The sequence below is a fragment of the Protopterus annectens genome, chromosome 13.part0 (assembly GCF_019279795.1).
Source record: "Protopterus annectens isolate FY-2018-M chromosome 13.part0, PAN1.0, whole genome shotgun sequence".
NCBI lineage: Eukaryota > Metazoa > Chordata > Ceratodontiformes > Protopteridae > Protopterus > Protopterus annectens.
The window spans coordinates 624,672,379-624,686,787 of NC_056747.1; the positions used below are offsets into that span (position 1 = coordinate 624,672,379).

Here is a 14,409-nt window from a genome sequence, read left to right on the forward strand (position 1 = left end):
CAAAATATGAAACTTGACAGAACAGTAAGACTGGCTAGAGGACAATGATTCACAAAAATAATCTAGAAACAGAGGCAACCAGGCCTTAAAAGGTCCTGGTTCTTACAATGGCACCAACTAGGAAAATCTTCTCCACTTACCCATATCTGATTTTCTAGTAACACCTATTTTACCTCCTTTAGTACCTGCTGTGCATCCTCAGAAAATAGGTGCCTAAAAGATCTTAAAATATATAGTTCTGGCAATCAATTTAAGTATAAGCAGGTTGGGATGTAGCAAATAATCCATATCTATGGATAGAAAGTGAGGAATATGTGGTAATTGCCCTTGGCCCATATCAGCTTGGAAGGGTGCTATTCAGGATCTTCAACTTGAGCCTCAGTACCCATAGGGTACCCGTGTTGAGGAAAACATCCTGCTTGATTCCAGTGTCAAAGAAGGCATGCTTAGGGGATACTTCCAATTACAGGCTTGTGGCACTCATGCTACACTGCATGAAAGTCCTTGAGAGGCTGGTCCTGGATGTACTTTGCCCCAAGGTGAGGTCAGAACTAGACCCCCTTCAGTTCATATACCACCTTATGCAAATAGAACACGGTCACAGAACCTTTTTGGAAATGGTAACACTATGCTGCGGATGTTCTATGGGACTGTAGTGGTCAGCACTGTTTTCTTCGCAGTGACATACTGGGGGTAGTAGCATAAAGAAGGCTAAGGCAAACAGACTCATTAAACTGGTAAGGAAGGCTAGCAAAGCAGTTGGAGAAGAACTAGACACCCCTAAAACTGTGGCTGAGAGAAGAATGTTAGTGCAACTAAAGTTATCATGGAAACTGCCAACCACCCACTGAACAGAGTCATGGATGGACAGAAAAGTTCCTTAACAGGAGACTGACATGAATAAAGTGCTCCACTGAAGATCACAGGAAACCCTTCCTGCCAACATCCATCAGACTCTATAATGCCTCCTACCATCTTAGCACCACTCCCACTACTGAAGGAGACCACACAGTGCAATGTTATACACTTACCAATGTTTTTTTTTCTCATCCTTTTTATCTCTTTTTCAGTGCAGTATATTAATCATCAATGCAATTATCCTTTGTCCAATATGCTATACCTTAGTTAAAGTATTGTAATGTGTAATTACCCATGTCTTAGTGTGAGTGGTAATTAACATGAAAGGCTCCCCCTTTCATGTCACTACTATATGGGGTAACAAACTCATATAATACTTTGGCTATGGTCAACAGTGTACCTATGTCAGGTGTTGTTATATATGTGGGGTAACAAAAGAATAAAGCATCTATCACGTCTAACTATGTAACATTTGTGTTTAGTCTACGTTGTGCCTATGTTTATCAGTGCAGTTGTAACAAATAATTTTCTGCGCGATCAATGATATATTTCTGATTCTGAAATTATGAGAACAAGTACAGTTGTACAAGTTGCACTTACCATAACAGTAGATGTTCAAATTTCTCACTGCTGCAGTAGCCTTTGACTAAACGGGATGTATACCGCCCAGGATACAACATGCTGCCAACCTTCGCAAACCTTTGGCTTTCTACTACACTCACACTCTGACTGCTGATGCACGAGCCCAGAGATAAATAAGCTACCAGAGCACTGGCAACTTCAAGACTTTCTTACCCACTCAAAAGAGAAAGCATACTTATCCTGAAAATCCTCAAAATATAAACTGTTTATCCTGAAACTAACTATATACATAAGAAATCAGGATGGAAGGAGAGTACAGCTACTACAGCAGTGTGGAATTCGAATGTCTACTCTTATGGTAAGTGCAACTTGCACAACTGTTCTGTTCATCATTCCCCCATCTCCAGTATCAGTTGGCTAATTGGGTTGATTATCAAAGCTTATACAACCTGGAAAGAGAAAGGATTAACGTCCAGGAGACCCTGGAAAAAGGTGCTAGCACTGCCAGTTCTGCATCTGGAGAAGGAATCCAGTTGCTAAACTATGTACAGAGGACCATGCAGCTGACTCTACAATGCTTCTACAGTCCACCCCTTTCTAGAATGCCATTGTAGAAGCCAGTGCTGTCAAAGAATGTGCCTTGATTCTGTCCAAAAAAGATTTGATATGGTCGGAATAATATAAAGCAATAGCTGAGGACAACTATTAAGAACTAGTCTGTTTCGACATGAGCTGTTCATTCTTTGTCCTTGCATAAGAAATAAACAGCTGATCAGCTTTTCTAAAGGCCTTTCTTATACCTGAGATGCCCATATACACCTAGAGTGTGTAGAATCCTTTCTCCCTAGTTGTGAGGTTCTGGATAGAATACAGGGAGCTTGATGGCTTGTTTCAAAGTAAAGTCTGAAACCACTTTGAGTATAAATGAGAGATTTATTCTTAATGTGACCATATCTCTATGAAAGACTAGATAGGGTTTACCCACCATGACCTCTTGCAGAGGTTAGAGCAATATGCACAGCCTTCAAAGTAATACACCTTAGACCTGCCTGATGAGCTGTTTCAAAGGGAGATATAGTTAACCTTCCCAGCAGAAAGTTAAGATTCCAAATAGTAGTCAGGCTTAAGATGCAAAACCCCTTCATAAAATGTTTTGCTAAAAACAGAGAAGAAAGGGGAGGATCCATGAGCAAACATGCTGAAATGTCTGCCACATGAACCTTGACAGAGGAGTAGGCCATACCAGATCCCAAGTGAATCTTTGGAATGACCCTGGATATCAGTGGAAAAGGAGGAAATGTAGAAGGGAACATTCCCGAACACAGCAATGAGAGAGATATTTTATAGCATGGATCACACCTAACATCTACTTGACATTTATGTGCTTTGCTCTGTTTGAACTGTCCCTCAAGCCTTGCACCTATACCTCAATAGAAACTGTTCCCTAAGCAAAATCTGATGTGTATATTGTTTCAGATAGAGTTGGAACAGGAAAAGAAATAGGGAAACCTAAAGTTTGAGTGATATGAAGTATCCAGTTATTGCAGTTTCTTCTTAATAAATCCCTCAATTGGAATCTAAAATTCCACATGACAAGAATGTTGGGTCAACATGTTCTTTTTAGAAACCATTGATTTTTTCTCATATGTAAACTGGTGAGAGAAATCATGAGACTCACAAAAAACATGAACCCTAAAATCCTGAGATATTCTCTGGCTGAAGTCTAAGACTGACTGGAGAAGCTCAGAAAAGTTTCCAGATACAAGTCCACTTTTTCAGAGCTAAGGAATGCCTTTTGAATGGATACATTTAAAAGGCAGCCTAAAAATACAATTCTCTGTGACTGAGGTAAAGGAGGATTTTTGAAGATTTATCTGGAACCCACCCGACTAGTAAGGACTGAAAAAACCCTTGTTAGAAACTCTTGACATCTGGCAAAAGACTGTAAAGATAAGTAAGTTTTCTAAATAAGGAAATATGTGAATGCCTCTGCAATGAGATGGACAATTTGTAAACATTCTTGGAACTCTAGATAGCTCAAAGGGTAATGAGAGAATTAATAATGTGACCCAGGCACACAGAATCTGAGAACTTTTCTGAAGCCTGTGGCTATGGGGATGTAATGATATGCATCCTTTAGATCTAATGTTACAGACTCCACGTGAACATTTTCAATTTTTACACTTTCACAGACAGGCAGAGAAAAGAAAGATTTAGAACTGGTCTCCATGAAAAATCTTTTTTTGGAACCAAAAACATGCTGGAGAAGAAGCTCCCCTTTGATCTAAAGGCTCTTGTTCTTTGATTCCTATGGTCATCAAGTCCTGAAGAACATGAGTAAATAAATGTTTGATTAGGAGGATGGGGAGGAATTCTCCTGAAAATAGGTATGTGTATCCAGTGCCAACTGTAACCTTCCTGTAAAACTTTTAGTACCAGAGAGTCTAAAGCAACCTCTTATCAACACAGCCCGTCTTAGAGACAGACATATTGACAGAGGGACAGGAAGGGAGACTGGACAGAATGTTGGCATAGTTATTCCAAAGGAGTAGTCTGTCCCTTTTTCAGAAAGGACCATTTTTATTGTTCCCCTCCTGTCATCTCTTTTTTGTTCCCAATAGATGGCAGGGATTGCTTATATTTTCTTTTGAAGGAAGCAAAGAATTTGAAAGATTTATAATGGGGGGGGGGGGGGGCTTGACAAACCTTAGAAATTCCTCTGAATTAACTTTCCTCTTTCATCAAACTGTTTGAGAACCTGTGTAGCAAAATTGCCAAACAAAACGTCTTTATTTAAAATACAGTAGAGTCTCCGTTAACCAGCACTCCCAAGCAACTGGCAATTTTTATTGGCTCATATCCCGGTATACGAGCCAATCATAAATCACAGAGGAGCCTCTTCTGTCCAATGCGGAACATGTTGCTGCTCCGCATTGAACAGAAGAGGCTATAAGCTAATATAAACCACAATGCTAAGTAACTTTTTAAGAACATTTTCTAAAGAGACTAGTCAAAAAACAGGGAAGTGCTCAAGACAATAAGGCAAAGCTTGATTTTAAAACAATATACATTGAAGCACATAAATAATGACATAAGGTGTCTGTGCAAACTCCCACTTGGTCAACATTTGACATGGATTTTGATGCATGAAATATAAGCTTACACAGGAAGCAGAGGGTTACTAGGTGGAACAAATATGCACCTACTCTAAAGTATTTCTACAGATTACGTTTTAGAGGTTTTACAAAGGCAAAAAAACTGGTGTACGTGACGTATATGAAGCAGCATAATACTCCATGGCAGATTTTAACATGTGTAATAATTCTGCACCCAAAAAAGTACAGAATATTCCCAGCTCCATGGCTTACACAGATAAGAGCCCTCACTGTGACCCAGCCATCACGAGAGGAGCCACTTCTACTCAATGCAGAACAGCTTGCTGTTGTGCATTGAGTAGAAGTAGCTCCACTTTACAATTTTTGATTGGCTCGTATACCATCATAGAGCCAATCAAAAATCACAAAGCAGAGCTTCTTCTGTTCAATCCAGAACAGCCCGCTGTTCCACGCTAAGTAGAAATGGCTCCGCTTTGCGATTTTTGATTGGCTCATATACTGGCAAATAATCCAATTGAAAATTGTAAAGCAGAGCCTCTACTGTTCCGCATTGAACAAAAGAGGCTCTGCTTTGCGATTTTTGATTGGCTCATATGCTGGTATATGAGCCAATCAAAATCGCAAAGCATCTCTCAAGCAACTGGAAACTACACTTACCCAGGCATCTACCAATCCCTACAGATGCCAGTTAAGTGAGATTTTACTGTAGAATTTAAAATGTCAGACTTTACCTCATCAGAAAACTTTTGATTATGTACCCAGGCAAATCTTGTCAAAACAGCAGCAGTGGGCTTAGGCATAGTATCTGCATAATTATGCATACTCTTCAAAACATGTTTAAATACATGAAACAGGTTAGAAATAACAGGCTTCAGGTAGGATCTACCTTCTAAAGGAAGTGAGGCAGAACAATCCTGCCAGCTGCCTAAACAAGTAAGAATGAACTTCCACATATGTGCTTGGTAGATAAGGATTCTGTAAGCTACAGTGGAAGAAGAGAAAATTCTCTTACCAAATCTGTCTAATACCTTGCCTTCTTCTTCTGAACTTGAAGGGTTGGTTGATGGATCAGGTCTAAGATGAGAAAACAAGAATTTGTCATACTGAGGTACTTGATAACATCCATCTAACTTTTTGAGGGCAGAAGGCTGACAGTCAAGGTTACTGCAGGCACCATTCAACACATCCTTCAAGGCTGACAGAATAAGATGTATGAGTGTAGTATGTGGCATACCCACCTGCAGTGTATCATAATATCTCTTCAGTTCAGGGGGACTATGAACCTGTTCTCACAAAAATATATCATTCACCCTGGAAATAAGTCTCAAAAAATGAAAACTCCTATAAGGCAGCTTTCCTCTGAATCAAAGATTTGGGATTGAGAATCAGGAGAAGCTCCGTCTCTGCCTATATCAGAACCATCTGACATATTTCCTTAGGAATATGTTTACCCCACACATCCTACTTGGATTTTTGATGCCCAAGATTCAAAGCCTGCAATAAACCCCTGACCAAGGTAAGAATCATGATGCAAAAATGTCTTTAGCTGAGCAATGTCTAACTGCTTCTTTTTTTCTAGTGGGATCCCTGACAGGAGAATGACTAAGAGACGGCAGTTCATTCCAGACAACAGGTCTTTTTTCCCCAGACACCCTGGGAAAACTCTTACAGAGAAATTCTCAGACCTAAAGAAGATGGTTGTCCCATCCCCAGATCAGATGTTGGAACAGCTGCAGAGGATGTGGCTAACCCCCAGTCCATGGTGGTTGAAGGGACTATACCAGAGGGACCCAGAAAAAACACCGAGTGGTCTGAGGAACAACGAATGGCAACTGCAGTCACCCACCAGCATTTGATGCATTGTCTCAGCCTGTTGTCTAGGCAAGGGTTCTTTATTCTGTTGTTTTTTTTTTTTTTCTTTCTAGCTACAGTGGGAGAAGACATAGTAGGAGCAGCATAAGGATCCATGCCGTACCCGAGAAAGAAGCTGTTAGACAAGTGTCCCCAAGCAGCGCACTCTTTTTCCCCACACATTCTCGCAAAATTTAAAAGTAAAGGCATAAGCAATACACAAAAGCACTAAAAGAACTCTAAGTCCATTTCACAAAAAGTGCACTGACTGAAATAAGGAATAAAGGTAAGCTGTCACAAAGTGTACATTAGCACCAAAGCACTCTAAATTAGTTTTAAACACTTAAAAATACTTTCTGACCCCTAAAATCTTACACTTCAAATAAAATGTCAGAAAAGCAGTTCATGTTTCATACAAAACAGCCCCCATATCCGGTAATAATTTATGTTTTAAAATTAGAAGTTATGTACCTACCATAATGTTCCATGTTAGTTGTCTTCTCTCGCCTTCTTTCTTGCTGGATGGGTTCGGAGCCGATCCTCGGCTCTGACTCGGCACTTGCTAAGCTCGAGAGCTAATTTTACCAGCTCGTGGCAACCTTATATCCCATGATGCAAGGTGGGGATTACCCAGATCTCGTTTGGTAGCTAAAGAAATAGCAATATTTTCTTCCAACTGAAGAGGAGGAAGAAAATAACAATACTAAATAACATCATAACCCTCTAGAAAGGATCAACGTAATCTAGTGACGCTAGGAGTTGAACAGTTAGAAAAAGGTAATAACCTCTTAATAGAAGATGTATAATCTTCCCGGTCTGACCAGGCTAGGGGGATGGTGGGCGGGATGCAAGAAAGAAGGCGAGAGAAGACAACTAAAATGGAACGTTATGGTAGGTACATAACTTCTAAATGTTAAGTTGTCAATCTCGCCTTCATTCTTGCTGGATGGGACCGCGTCCCTAGCACCTCTATCCTGGGTGGCTCAATGGAACAGACTCTTGAGAACGGTGGAACCAAAATTCGCTCTGTCTCTGGAGACCAAATCTAATTTGTAATGTGAAACAAAGGTATGAGGAGAGGCCCAGGTGGCTGCTGCACAAATAGTGTCTATTGGAAGTCTAGCTTGAAAAGCTGTAGATGTAGCTAGAGCTCTGGTGGAATGGGCTTTTGGGTTAGAACCCAACTCTTTGCCTCTGAGCTGATAAATGTAAGTGATCACAGAAGACAGCCACCTAGATAAAGTTACCTTAGAAACTGGAATGCCTTTCCTGTTCTCTGCATAGGATAGAAATAGTTGATCAGATTTCCTAAAAATTTTTGTCTTGTCCAGATAATATCTGAGCTGGCAGTGAACATCGAGATAATGTAACTTTTGTTCAGCTCTATCAGAATAATTCGGGAAAAATACTGGAAGATCAATGGATTGATTTAGGTTAGTCTGCGATGCCACCTTTGGTAAGAAAGATGGATTAGTTCTTAGAGATACCCTGTCTTTGTGGAATATTAGATAGGGAGGGTGAATACAGAGAGCATGAAGCTCAGATACTCTCCTGGCAGAAGTAATGGCAACTAGAAAAAGTGTCTTCCAAGAAAGCAATTTCAAAGAACAGGCAGCTGCAGGTTCGAACGGAGGAAGAATCAAGGATGTTAAAATTAAATTTAGATCCCACTGTGGTGGGGGGTCTCTAATCGGAGGTTTCAATAAAAAGATACCTCGAAGGAATGCCTTGCACAGTTTATGTGACATAATGTTGTGGTCCAAAAAGCCTATATGAAAATTTGAAATGGCTGCCAGTTGAACTTTCACTGTGGAAGAAGAGGATCCTGAATGAAAAATGTCAGCTAGGAAGTCCAATACCGAATTAATTGGAGCAGTATAGGGGTCTATGTTCCTAGCTTTTGCCCAGAAAGAGAAACGTCGCCATTTACTAGTGTAGATCTTTCTGGTAGAAGATTTTAGGGAAGCTACTATTATATCCCGTACAGGATTAGAAATCATAGGAAGCCTGGCTAAGGATGGAAGTGGAGCAACCAAGCAGTGAGGTTGAGAGAGGGTATGGATTGGTGCAGTTGACCCGATTGGTGGGTCAGAAGATCTGGAACTGGGTCCAGATGCCATGGCTGTACCAAGAGGTAATGATGTAGGAACGGAAACCATATCTGTCGAGGCCAATAAGGGGCAATGAGAATCAACTTGGCTCTCAAGGCGGTTGCTTTCTGAATTAGCTGAGGTATCAGCGGAAAAGGAGGAAAGGCATAAAGAAGTCCCCGGGGCCAATCTTGGGTTAGAGCATCTCTGGGGGGATGGCCTGGAAGGGGGAAGAGAGAGAAGAAGTCTGGGCATTTGCTGTTTTGAGGTGTAGCGAAAAGGTCGCAGCAAGAAAGGCCCCACTTCTGAAAAATCTCTTCCGTCACTGACTGTTTAAGAGACCACTCGTGAGGCATGAGAATAGCTCTGCTCAATCTGTCCGCTATGATGTTGGATTTCCTGGGGATGTGCGTTGCTATCAGAAACCGGTGAGAAGAGATTGCCCATTGCCAAAGTCTGAGAGCCTCTCGACACATTGGATAGGACTTGGTTCCGCCCTGTTTGTTTATATACCACACTGCGGACATATTGTCCGTTTGGACTGCAATAGTTCCCAGGGGAAGAGAGTCGTTGAGGGCTTGCAACGTTAAAAGCACTGCTCTCATCTCCAGAACATTTATGTGCAGATGGTACTCGAAAGGTTGCCAAGTGCCATGGACCATTCTGCCCTGATAATGCCCCCCCCCACCCGATCAGGGAGGCGTCCGATGTAACCGTGGCAACCTGGGCAAGAGGAACAAATGGTCTGCCTTGATGGATTTGAGGGGACGATATCCACCAAGTCAGATGACTTTTGCAAGTTTGAGTTACTATGATCTCGTGACGCATGGGAAGTTGTTGAAAAGACCATTGGGTGAATAGCATCCATTGTAGAAGACGCATGTAAAAGCGGGCGAGGGGAAGAAGTGTTATGGCGGCCGCCACAAGACCCAGTACTTTCAGAGCAAATCTGGCCTGAATTTTGTTGCTGAAAAGAATCACCTGGACGTGTCTTTGAATGTCCAAGATCCTTTGGTCTGTTAACCTTGCTGAAAGCTGTACAGTGTCCAATCTTGCGCCTATAAAAGTAATAGATTGACAAGGCGACAAGGCAGATTTTTCAAAATTTATAGAAATTCCTAGCCCTCTGCAAGTGTGAATGGTGTAATTTCTGGCTTGGAGAAGCTGATGCCTGGTGGTGGCAGTGAGGAGCCAGTCGTCTAGATATGGAAACACCTGGAATCCTTGACGTCTCAGGTGAGCCGTAACCACTGCCATGCATTTGGTGAACACTCTGGGGGGGTAGTGAGTCCAAAGGGCAGGGCTCGAATTGGAAGTGACTGGTCCCCAGCCAAGCGGAGAAATCTTCTGGAGCGTCTGTGAATTTTTATGTGATAGTACGCATCCTGAAGATCTATCGAGCACATCCAATTGTCCTTGCCCAGAAAGGGCAGAATGGACTGAAGCGTGACCATCTGGAATCTTGATTTCTTTACAAACTTGTTGAGTTTGCTCAGATCTAATATTGGTCTCCAGTCCCCTGTATTTTTTGGAACTAAAAAGAACCTTGAGTAGATTCCGGATCCTATTTGGTCTGCTGGGACTGGCTGGATGGCTCTTTTTACTAGCAGTTTTGATATTTCTAATACTGCTAGTTCCCTTAGACCGGGTGGAACGTCTGGAAGGGTTCCCTTTTGTTGAATTGGGGTCTGAATAGAGGGAATTTTGTAACCCTCGGATATAATTGACTGTACCCATTTGTCTTGAGAAAGGGAAAGCCAGGCTATTGGGTACAGCAATAATTTCCCCCCGACTGCCTCCAAAGGTGGACAATCGGGCAACATCTCAGGGATGCTGGAAGGGTTTGTCAGAAAGAGGCTCTCTGCTACCCTGATTCTGCGGACCACCTCTGCCCCTAGGGTGCAATTTATTATTGTTACCCCCTCTGCCTCTGGGGGTAAACTGACTTTGTGCGTCAGGCGTGACTCCTTGAGATTTGCGGAACCACATTTTCCCTCCCTTCTGTCCTTTGGGGTAAGGCCTAGAAGGGGTGGAGAAATGGACTCCTACGGCAGAAAGAGTCTTGCCATCTTGTTCGCATCTAGTCAAAGTGTCTTTCACTTGAGGACCAAACAAGGTCGAGCCATCAAAGGGGGAGTTTGTGAAAGACGCCTTGAAGGGGTCTGCAAAATTACAAAGCCGCATCCAGGACTGACGCCTTAAAGCCACTCCTGTGCCTGCGGCTCTACTCGCTCCATCGGCTGCATTAGAAATGAGCCGCATGGAGGAGTTAGCAATGGAGTTAAGGATTCCTAGCTGTGAGTTAATCTTATCCTGAGACCCAGCAGCTGAAGGATCCTGTAAAACTTCTTCCCAACTCTTTAAGAACATCTCTTTGAAGGCGGGTGAAGTGGCATAAGTAGTTCAGCGATCTCATGGCAAAAGTCGCTGAAGAAAAAATCTGCTTACCATACCTGTCCATAGTCCTAGAATCCTTGTTAGGAGGATGGACAGGTACTGAAGGATCAGCTAATTCCTTCTTGGTGGCAGCAGCCACCACCATGGCATCAACTGGGACACCCTTTGTTAAATATTGTCTATCTTGTGGGGCCGTAATAAATTTTGAAGGTCACCTAGGGATAGGTTCCACCGAATCCGGAGCCATCCACGCCTTCCGAGCCACTACCTCCATGAGAGGGTCTGAAGGCGGAGACACCCAGGAGGTGGAGGGTCAAGATCCGAATGCCTCCAGGTATACTGACTCGTCCTCGGAAGGATTAAGAGGGCCAGTTCCCCCTCTGCTTAAGGATTTCAAGGATGTCTGAAAATGAGACATCCTCAGAGGAGGACCTTGGGGATCCCTCCAACTCATCCAAGTCAGTATCTGATGTAGTAGACTCAGGGGAGTCTAGATGTTTCCTCTTACGCGGGGGTTCCCCTGATGGATGAGGAGAAGCCTCGGAAGAGGAAGATATTCCCAATGGGGAAACCTGAGGCGTTGGATCTCTGGGTCCGGGAGCAAGAGAGTGGGAAGAGACGTCAGCAGGCACTGTAGTGGGAGGAGCTGATGGAACTGTCCGTTGACTAAGCCCAGGGGCTAGTACACTCCTCATCACCTCGAAGGCTCCCCCGTCAGAGAGACCAGAAAGTTCCCGCTCCAAAGAGATAGGAACCCCAGGCCTCACCGAGAGGGAAGGCTCCGAGGCAGATGTCGGGGCAGAGCTCACCAACGCCGAAGCTCCGAGGGGGAGAACGGGGTCGGACAAGGGTCCGATGCCACTCGCCCCCTCGGAGCCGACGAGAGAGACCAGGTGCCCGGATCCCTCCAATGAAGGTATCAAGGAGGAAATTGGAGCCGAGGACGACGGAGTCGAAAGGGGTGGTATCGGCACCGAAGTCACAACGGTACCGGTTCCAAGGAGCTCCGGCTCCAAGCTCTGTAAGAGAGTCGAAGGAGGAATGTTCGGTGGATGTGAGATAGCTACCGTCTGTTGAGATGGGCTATGGAGTATTTGGGCCAATGCCTGAGACTTTAATAGTCTACTCACCACTCTCTCGTGGTCGTGATCAGATAGCCTGGATGACCGAGAAGAACGGCTCCGATGGCTCCGCTCCGAGAGCAAGGGTGATCTGGGAGCCGAATGTATAGATTCCACAGAAGGAGATCGAGATCTCTTTTTTGAGATCAGTGGAGCTATCGGAGCCGAAGATACGTCGGCTCCAGCCGGAGCCGACACTGAGAGTCTGGATTTGACAGTATCGGCGCCGGATGGAGCCGATACTGAGACTGGTATGGAAGGATCGGCTCCAGCCGGAGCCAATCTCGAACCTGGTGAGGATGAACCTGAAGCCGACGGCTTGGAAGTCTGAGCCGAAGGCTTAACAGGTTTCGAGGGCTTCCCCGGCGCCGACTTAGTCGGGGAGCTCTCGGGCTTTAATAAGCCCCTTAATATGAGCTTATTTTTTCATTCCTGCAGGACTCTTGGGCTGAAAGCATGACAAATAGCACAAGAGTCCTGCAGGTGCGAAGGTCCCAGGCAATAAACACAAGAAGTGTGACCGTCTGTCAGAGACATCTTCTGACAGCACGAGTCACACTTCTTGAAGCCTGAGACCTTAGTGTCCTTCGACATAACTGTGTCGATGAAACACCACAATAAGACACACACACAAAAACACTCAGTCCAACAATTTAAAATAAACAGGGATAACACACAGTCATACACAAACAATCCCTGACAGGAAAAATTTAGGGAGGGGAAGGCCTAAGGCCTAACTAGGGACAAGGGAATAATTTACTCAAAAAAAAAAAGGGAACACTGACGGGAATAGGGCTAAGTAAGTCGTTAATTAACAAAAAACAAATATATATATATATAAATTTAAAAGGGGGTAAACGAAAAGTCTGAAAAACTGTTCACTTACCTAGAGCTGGTAAAAGAAGGCACCTCGTTAGCGAAGCGGCAAACGAGATCTGGGTAATCTCCGCCTTACATCATGGGATATAGGGTTGCCTCGAGCTGGTAAAATTAGCTCTCGAGCTTAGCAAGTGCCGAGTCGGAGCTGAGGATTGGCTCTGAACCCATCCAGCAAGAATGAAGGCGAGATTGACAACTTAACATACAGCAGTTTCTGACAAGAAAAGTCATATATTAATAAAATTATCAGTATTCTTAAAAAGACAATATTTTTAGCCAAAAATAAAAATGCACTAAAAAGGGCAATAAATTATGTGGGGAAACTGTCTGTGCTCTGGCTGCTGATTTCCTTTCCCAGGACTCATGCATCAGCAGCTAAAGTGCATGTGTGGAGGATAGCCAGAGCTTTATGAAGACTGGCCAGTCATTGTATCTTAGGCAAGATACAACCCACTTAGCCAAAGTCTGCTGTATCGAGAATGATGAACATCCACAGATGCCTGGGCCAAAAGGAAGTCATCAAAACTATTCTTTGGGGAGTCCAGACATTTTAGAATGACTGCTGGTAGCAAAATTGGTGGAAAACTATAAAAGAACATTCACATATATGGGAATGAGAAAGCATTGACATTTTCGGCCTGTTGCATGGAATCCTATATCAGAAATTCTTCAACTCTTTTCAAAGGAGGAAAACAGAACTATCTGAGGCAATCCCCACAGTTTGAACCATTTCTGAAAGACCTCCTGTATTAGCTGGCATTAGTGATGGTCTGTCCTGACTCTTATTAGCTTATCTACTATAATGTCTTGCTCTGACTGAATGTATGAAGTCTGAAGAGTTCAATGAGCCAAGGTGCCACCTCCCAGAGAGTCATGGCAATTCTGCAAATGAGTTAAGATGTGCTATCTTGCAGAGATCCAGAGGGACCAGAGATGAAACTGAGGACAGTAACACAGGTAACAAGGAAAGGTGTAGATTGTTATCCAAGTTCATTCTTTCTTTGGCACAAGGGGGTTCTTATATAAAAACCTTTGACTCCCACACATGTGGACACAAGTACTACGACCCACTGAGACACACTAGCTCCAGAAGTGGAAGAAAGAAGAACTGTTGGTTTACAGGATGAGTTGAGATCCCCAGACAAAGAGGAAGAGACTCCTGACACAATCTGGATTCTTGTAGGAATATTCTTAAAACCCACCTGTTTGAGAAAATATGTCGTCACTGGGGAAGATGTAGAGTGTAGGACAGATTAAAGGGATTTCCAATGTGAGAATGGGAAACTAGAAGGAGAAAGTCATACAGACTGCTTGGACTGTCCCTTACACTGGGGGGCTCCAATTTTTTTTCTTCGAGTCTCCATGTAATTTTTTTTATATATAAACTGTTTGATCTTTGCTAGGGCTGTTATATTCTTAGATAAAGACCCTGAAAAAGAAAGAACATTTTTTTTTTATTTCAGAACAAAGAGGGTTGACAGACATGGGGAAAAGCCTTGAATCAATATCCCTCTA

General features: G+C 43.3%; 1 protein-coding gene across 2 annotated transcripts in view; it reads right to left on the reverse strand.

Annotated features, from left to right (window-relative positions):
* RPH3AL (rabphilin 3A like (without C2 domains)) overlaps positions 1–14,409 on the reverse strand; it is a 2,297,739-nt gene that overhangs the window by 1,328,341 nt on the left and 954,989 nt on the right. The gene's annotated exons all lie outside the window — the stretch shown is intronic.